This window comes from Symphalangus syndactylus, chromosome 7 (genome assembly GCF_028878055.3).
Source record: "Symphalangus syndactylus isolate Jambi chromosome 7, NHGRI_mSymSyn1-v2.1_pri, whole genome shotgun sequence".
Lineage (NCBI taxonomy): Eukaryota > Metazoa > Chordata > Mammalia > Primates > Hylobatidae > Symphalangus > Symphalangus syndactylus.
Window position 1 is genome coordinate 14,164,703 of NC_072429.2, and position 5,760 is coordinate 14,170,462.

General features: G+C 50.6%; 1 long non-coding RNA gene across 1 annotated transcript; it reads left to right on the forward strand.

Moving 5' to 3' along the window:
• The first annotated feature begins 576 nt into the window (after positions 1 to 576).
• On the forward strand, positions 577 to 2,835 carry LOC129486130 (uncharacterized). The gene is made up of 3 exons (XR_008658865.1): positions 577 to 651; positions 1,483 to 1,711; positions 2,076 to 2,835. It is a non-coding gene; the product is annotated as an uncharacterized lncRNA (long non-coding RNA).
• Positions 2,836 to 5,760: the final 2,925 nt, after the last annotated feature.

The window sequence follows — 5,760 nt, forward strand, 5'->3', positions numbered from 1 at the left end:
GAGATTCTAAATCTTGATGGGGGTGGTGATTTTTTGGTTTTATGAGTTTTGTAGGTTTTTAGTAGGTTTATCCAAACTGTGAATTTTATTGTACGTAGATCATAGCTCAATAAAGCTGAGAGCATGCAAAAGACTTTATTCCTTCCAGCCAGGTCCATGGGTCCCAGCACTGCTGCCTCCTTAACTGGTTGCAAAACAGAAACCGGCACTCTCTCTCCTCTCTCCTTTCTCAGGCTCCTAGGCCAGTCTCCCAAGACAGTGAGTAATTAGCCGTGAAAGAGTCTTGGATGTGAAGCCAAAAACAACAGCAGTGTCACATCAGATGCTGAAACATCTCCAGCTAAGAGCTGAGCTCAGCCCCCACCCGCCCCCTCCACCCCCAGCCGCAGCCACCAGCAGAAGGAAAACAGCCCCGTGCCTCTGAGTACAACCAGGGCTGCCTTTCTCCACCGTGTCTGCCATTCTGGTCTCGTGCCGCAGAAGGCATTGCTAGATGATTGCTGTCATGGCTCATACTAACAATAAATAGGTCCTTGGGGACCCGCCACCCAAACTCCTTGTACCGGGAACAGCGGCAGGCCCTTTCCATATTCCACTTCATTCTCCCCTCCTGGCGTGCCTCAAGGAACAACCACTGTCCCCACATTACAGGTGAGGAAGCCGAGGCTCTGAAACATGACTGAGCCAAGTGGCCAGAATCTCGAGCGGCCTGACTGCCTCCTGCCCCAGCCCCTGGAGGCCTCGAGTCCTCTTTTACAGGAATGCCCCCCACCCCCAGCCCAGTTCATTCCAACAGCCTCCAAGCTCTCCCTTCTCCATCCCTCCCTGCGGTCTGAGCCCTGCTTTCCCAGTGTGGAAGGGGAACTGGGTGGGGTAAGGCAGCTCTGTTTTCTCACGAAAAGGTCCCTCTCGAGGGCGGAGGCCCTTGAGGAAGAAGGAAAGGCTGTGGGGATTGATGGGCCCCTGGAGGACTGTCTTGGGGGGTGGGTGTCTGCAAGTCCAGAGGCACATCCTGTCCCCTTTCAGGGGCCCCTGGTGTGGGGTCTGGAAGTGAGTGGCGGGTGCAGGCTGTGGTCTTCCTGCTAAGCCACTAGGGCTACTGGGGCGATAGCCTCCAGAGCCTGCTTACAGCTGGTCTACTCAGCCTCCAGTCCAAGCCGCTGAGCACAGATCTCGGGGCCCTGCACGTTCTGGGCCTTGCCTCCTGACATCTGAGATGAAAACGAGCCCTCCAGGAGGCTCCATATGATGTGCCCCTGTGACCTGCATTGTCTGGAGGCAGTAGACCCAGTGGTTGGTAACCAGGAGTGGAAATCTGAACAGTGCCTCCTGTGTGTCCCTGGGCAACTTGCTCAACCTCACTGATCTCTGAAAATGGGCACGATAATAGGACCTGGGTGGGTGAGAGTACACCACAGGACCACACGTGCCTTTCGTGGCCCACACTGGTCCTTCTGCCTGGAATTATTTTCCACTTGTCAGGTGCTTCTTCACCCCAACAAGGCTCAGTCAAGTGTGTTCTTCTCTGGGAAGCTGCAGACATCTGACCCCAGGCCACAGAGTCATACCCAGTCTGGCTCCCACAGCCCTCCCAGGCTGTCTGGTGTCAGTGCAGTGTTGTGGATGGGAACACACCTCTACCATGTTGAGCTGCTCTGAGGTTTAAATGTGTTACTGCTAACTGGGATCTTGGAACAACTCCTGGTGCATAGTGAGTACTCGGCAAAATGTGATGTCTCTTTATTATCTTAGCAAGTTTTGTCCTGGGTGAAAGTTGTCTGCCCTCCTCACCGGCCTGCAGACTCTTCTAGGGCAGGATGGGGTTTGGTTCCTGTCTGCATCTGGTGAATCCCCTGACACACATTAGGTATCTTTACTCAAGAGAAGAGGGGCTTGCCTTTGGGATGGGGATGATGAAACTCAGCAGCCTTTGCAGGGTTTGTGATTTAGCCTGTGTCATTTTTGTGTGTCAGCGTAACTCTGGCTTGGCTTAGCTCTGTCAGACTCTAGGGGATAAGAAGAGCAGAGCATGAACCTGAAAACACACCCCAACCCCAAATTAGTTCTGTTTCCAGGACACACACAGGACAGACTGGAATAAATACTGGTGGTTTATCACAGGAAGGCTGGCCTCAGCTTGGGAGAGTGAGCGTGCACGCATACACAGCCAGCTGATTTATTGTGACCCGAGCCAAGCACTGAACAGAGCGAGGCCATTTATCTACTTGGTTGGAGGAGAGGTCAAGAGAGAGAAGTCAGTGATTAAGCTAAATAGTTCAGTGCCTTTGTTAACTCCTGGGGCGTCTCCTCTCCGCGGCTTGTGTTCCCAGGGAATACTGTCATGAGCTCCACAGGGAAGACTGGACTGCTTCTTGGGGAGACAGCCCTGGCTCCAGGGAGCAGCGTGACCAAGGACATTCTCAGCCTCTTGGGGTTGCCAAAAGGGAGCAAAAGCAGGAGGAGGGAGGCGGGGAGCTGGGAGGAACCCTTCATCGTGGAAGTCCTGCTGCCAATGCGGGGCTACAGTCCCAGTCTCTCCCGCCACCAGACCCTGGTCAGGAGGCATCACAGAGAGGCTCCCTTCTCCCGCCTTCATTCAGGGCTCTGCTCAAACAGCCCATTTGCAATAGGACTTCCTGCAGCGTCCTAGTTAAATACCCCCACCCATCCCTTCCCCTGCTTTATTTTTCTTCATGGTGCTCAGCACCCTGACATATCTATGTCTGTTTTTGTTTACTTATTGTTGGGTCTGTTTTTGAATGAACTGCTATGTCTCTGGTGTAAAGTCCAACGTGTGGCAGATTGTAGGTGCTCAACAAATATCTATTCAGTGAATGAAGAATTGTCGCTAATAGTTTATGACTGCTGAATGTGTGCCTAGATAAGCTTTGTAGATCTCCATGTATATAACACCTCAACAGTACCATGCTGTACATACTGTCCTTAGGCTCAGAGAGGTGAAGTGGCTTGCCCATGGCCACACAGCTGGAACCAGATTCAAACCCACCTGGCACCAGGGCCTGAGCTCTCAGCCGCTCTCCCAAGAGAGGACATGGCCACAGACTTGTTTAGAGAAGGATTAGTCATGCCCCAGCCCAAGGCATCCTAGGAAAAGGGACCCTTGAACTGAAAAGGAATACAAAAAGCAAAGTATAGAAAATTTTTTTCTAACAGTGAGATGACTTGGTTGACTAAAGAGGAAGCTAAATATCCTAAATATTGAAGGCAAATTCCAGCCAGGCGCAGTGGCTCACACCTGTAATCCAGCACTTTGGGAGGCTGAGGCAGGTGGATCACAAGGTTAGGAGATCGAGATCAGCCTGAAACCCCATCTCTACTAAAAATACAAAAATTAGCCGGGCATGGTGGCACACGTCTGTAGTCCCAGCTACTCGGGAGGCTGAGGCAGGAAAATCCAGGAGGCAGAGGTTGCAGAGAGCCAAGATCGCGCCACCTCACTCCAGCCTGGCGACAGAGTGTGACCATCTCAAAAAAAAAAAAAAAAAAAAAAAAAGAAGCAAATTCCACCTGAAATGGAATTACCACTGTTTATTGAAAACTGCTGTGTGCCAGGCATCAGCCAAGAGCTTCCCGTCCGTGACCCTGTTTAATCTTCCTGATAACCCCCAGCAGCACATTCCGTTATTATTACCATTGTAATAATAGCATGGCAGAGGAAGGCTTAGCTGTTTTCCTAGGGTCGCTGTATTAGTCAGGGTTCTCTAGAGGGACAGAACTAATGGAATAGATATACATAAAAAGGGGAGTTTATTAGGTATTAACTCACGTGATCACAAGGTCCCACAATAGGCCATCTGCAGGCTGAGAGCCAGTCTGAGTTCCAAAACTGGAGAACTTGGAGTCTGATGTTCGAGGGCAGGAAGCATCCAGCATGGGAGAAAGATGTAGGCTGGGAGGCTAGGTCAGTCTCTCTTTTCACAATTTTTTTGCCTGCTTCTATTCTAGCTGCTCTGGCAGCTGATTAGATGGTGCCCACCCAGATTAAGGGTGGGTCTGCCTTTCCCAGCCTGCTGACTCCAACGTTAATCTCCTTTGGCAACACCCTCACAGACACTCCCAGGATCAATACTTTGTATTCTTCAATCCAATCAAGTTGACACTCAGTATTAACCATCACAGCCAGTAAGTTAGTGAGCAGCCCGTCTCATTCCAGAGCCTGGGTCATCTCCTCTTTAACCTGCTGCTTTCATGCCTTGTTCTATTAGACAGAAAGTTGTAAGCTCCCAAATTGTACCATGCATTTGGCAAGGGGAGAGTTGGGGTCTGGCTTATCTTTCTATTCTCAGTGCAACGCTGGCTACAGGTGGGTGCTCAGTGAGGGTTTGCCGACTGGCTGGATGAGTGAATGGAGGAGGAATGTGAGTGAAAGAGGGAGTGGTTTTCAACTTAATCTAAAGACATTGTCTCTGGAACACTGAGGCCTAGACCCCTAGAACACTCTCAAGAACACCGCCTCAGAAGCCCACATGCGGCTCGCTAAGTGTTCAGATTCCTGGACGCCATGGCAGCCTCTCGTCCGAAGACCCGAAGCCTAGAAAACTGCATTGCCAGGAGATTCTGATGTTCACCGAAGTTCGAGACCTGCAGCTCGAAGCTTGGCTCAAATATCCCCACTGAACTGGGGCCCCTTTCATACGGAGTCCCTGGGTGCTGCTGACTGGCATCTGCTGTCTGCATAAACGAAGGCCAGCTGTTGGCGGTCCAGGGAAAAGTGAGAGAGATTACCAAGGGTGAGGAAGATGACTTATTAGGAAAGATGGAAGGAACCGACAGGCAGCATTTGCATGAGGAAAAACAGGAGCCACACATAAATCTTGAGGGCCAGCTTGCAGCCGACGAGGGAGAGACATTATACATCCTTGTGCACAGGAATAACAGGGCCTAATGGGGGCAGGGATTATACGTGAGAAACTCGAATTCTGTGCCAGGGAGACATTTATAACGGGCGACTTAAGCTGCTAGCCCATTATGATTTTGCAACAAGATTCATCAACTCTGGGCCTGGAAGACCTTTATGGAATATCTCATCCATTTGTATTCAAGCTTTTAAAAGGTTGTTAGAAGCAACAGATTTCTTCGTTCAAATGAAATTTTTTACATGATCCAAACATATAAGGCAAATGAAAATGAAAATGCTCAGTCCGCCACTCCTCCGGGGCATCTCCACAGAATTCCAGGGCCCCAAGGGATGCAGCGTGAGAGCCACTGATCCTCACTGGTGGATCCTCATTTTGGTCCTCATTTTGCATAAGGAGAAACTGAGGCTCCAAATAGAGATGGGACTTGCCCCAAGGCACACAGTGAATTGGTAGCATTATCAGAAGCAGCCTGGGCTGCTGAGGGCTCAGGGTGGACAGATAAGTCTCCTGCCTCAGAGGAGGGCCCAGGCAAATTGCGGAGGCAAAAATAACAAGTAAAAACAGCGAACACACACAGAGCGCTTTCTCTGTGCTGGGTTCTGTTTTCAGTCCTTGATTTGCATGATGTGGCTTCATCCTCACTACAGCCCTGTGGTGACTCCTGTTTTTAGGGTGAAGAAACAAAGCACTGAGAGGTTGGACACTGTAAATGAGGTCACACAACTAAAAGAAGTAGAGAGGGAATTGGAAACGAGGCTGAGGGGCTGCAGAACACATCCTTTCCCTACCCCTCCAGCCTGCTACCCCCAAGAGCACAGAGGTTCTAAGTTGGAATTGCTCTTGCCTGCTTCACATCATCCTCCCCAGAGAAGCCAGACTG